Source organism: Castanea sativa, chromosome 10, assembly GCF_040712315.1.
Source record: "Castanea sativa cultivar Marrone di Chiusa Pesio chromosome 10, ASM4071231v1".
Taxonomy (NCBI): domain Eukaryota; kingdom Viridiplantae; phylum Streptophyta; class Magnoliopsida; order Fagales; family Fagaceae; genus Castanea; species Castanea sativa.
Window position 1 is genome coordinate 20,265,824 of NC_134022.1, and position 2,608 is coordinate 20,268,431.

A 2,608-nucleotide genomic window follows, 5' to 3' on the forward strand; every position below is an offset into this window, starting at 1 on the left:
ACAATGCATATAAAGAGATGCATGATGCACAAATGCATGATAATGAAACATTTAATACATGAGTCCTACAAAAATCGAAAGAATTAGATCAAGAACCAAAAGAGCATAAGCTCAACCATAGGAACCCTTCCTTATCCAAATGTAACGATTGTTTGGAATGCGTGTCTCATGAGAAGTGAGATAAGGGTTGGAAGAACGAGAACCAGAGATGCACATAGACAAGGAGGTAAGAGCATTAACCACATGCTTCAACAACTTACCACTTTCAATCAAATCTGGTTTAGCTTGCAAAGCACAACTTCAAAGAAGCTTAAGTTTCTCTTTTCTTTTGATTCTTTTAAGAGCTTGAAACTTAGAGCAATGAGGTTTTAGATGACCAATGGCACCACATTGGTGAGAAACAATGTGTTTAGGTCCACTAGGCTTTTTAGGGAGGGATCTAGTAACATGGTTTTGTTCTCTCTTCAACATGGAATATTGAGGTCTAATATGACCGATCACACTGCAATGGTGGCAAGTGGAAATAAACTTAGATCCATTCAAATCCCTAGGATGAGACCTAAATGAAGGCGATGGCTTAAGAGCCTTTCTCTCCACTTTTTGATTTCTTTTGTGTGGAGGAATGTACACCGATTTGTCTAGAGGTAGAACTCATAATAGACACAAAATCGAACAACAAAACATGATTGCAACAAAGGTTTTCTTCCATTTTAGCAGTAGGTTTAGCAATCAAATACTTGGCATGCATCTTAAAAGATTCATTTTCACATTTAAGACCATTAACAAGTTTGTTAGACAAAACGAGTTTAGCATCCAAGTCCACATTCAAACTCTTTCAACTTTTCACAAGAATTTTCGGCAAGTTTCTTATACTTTCAACCATTTGTTGGATTCATTGAGCTTAGCAAATCATCCTTCTCACTAGTGAACTTGCTCAAATTCTCATGAAACTTCTTAAACTTTTTCTTTAGGAGTTTGACATTTGGAATTTTAACGACACCTAAAGAGTCATGTAACATGTCATCACAAGCATGAGGATAAACACTCATAGAGGCATTTTCACAAACACATGGCATGTCACAATCAACATTATCCAAAACTTGCAAAGAAGCACACAAAGCACTATCCATGGCAATAAACACAAAGGGTCAAAGATCACACTTAGGTAATTAAACCAATACAAGTGTACCCACTCTGATACCAATTAAAATCTCAATTAGTGTGAAAACACTAATGCTTGTTTAGACCCCCAATTTAAATTACGGTTTACTTGCTTTTACTTTAACTTATCTAAGTGCAAAACAAGAGTAAAACACACGCAAAAAACAGGAACTACTCTAGAGCATGAACATAAGTAATAAACAACAAATGTAAAGCACAAAGAGTAAGGAAGGAGAGATGCAAACACAATGTAATACAAAGACATGTTATCGAAGAGGAAACCGGAGAACTCGGCAAAAAATCTCTCCACGACCCTCCGAGTTGAAATCGATCTACTAGTGAATAAGTTGAAATACACAAATATCAAAAAGACCCTCTAAGCCTAATTTACCCAATGTACTTGAGCATTTCAAGCTCCTGCTACCAACGGACTTCTTGGAGTCTTGTTTTCACTAGTTATTCGGATCTCGTAATACTGCCTGATTGCATCTGCCAAGCCTCACCGGCTTCTTTTAGCAAATCTCAAATGCTTCCCAAGCTTCAAAACACTCTCTACACTTTGAATAAGATTGCGTTTGGCTACAAATCTCTTCTCAATGTATAACAATGGGAGAGGGGAAGGAGAAGAGACTACAAAGGAATTCTCACTTAAGGATGAGTAGCTCTCTTCCTAAAAGGTGGGTGTGTTGTAGAAACCTCTCTAGGGTTTTCTTCTGAATAGTCTCAATACACTTTTGTGGGTAATGAGGGTATATATAATATGGGTGAAGGGTACACTACAGAAAAACGGGGCTATCCCAGTGTTTTCAAAACTGCTGGGATAGCCCCAGAAAGCACTAGGATAGGGTCCGAATTCCTATCCCGGCGTTTTTCCCGGCGCTTCAAACTGCCGCATAGTGACAGTCGGTATAGGGTCACTGGACCTCTACCAGCGCTTTTTTAAAGCGCTGGGAAAGGCATACGCCCTATCCCAGCACTTTTGAAAGCACTGGAATAGGCCTTTTAAATTATATTCATTCAAGACCTATAACAGCGCTTTTGAAAGCGCTGGAATAGGTACTACCTATGCCAGCGCTTTCAAAAGCGCTGGTATAGGTCTTGAATGAATATAATTTAAAAGACCTATACCAGTGTTCTCGAAAGCGCTAGTATAGGTCTTGAATGACCAAAATTTAAAAGGACCTATGCCAGCGCTTTCAAAAGGCCCTTTTGTTCCTGAAAGAAAAAAACAAAATATAAAAACCCCATGAAGCAAATCCCTAAAAAAAAAAATCCAATTAAACCCAAAATCAAAACCCTAAAACAAAAATCAAAACAAATTTTTTTTAAAAACATACTGTTAGGAGGCCTGGGTTTCGTCGACAGCGGAACAGTGAGGTGGATCAAAAATATGTCATCGATCTTTTGACAGTAGCGCAGATTCTACAAGGATACCTGCAACACGGGA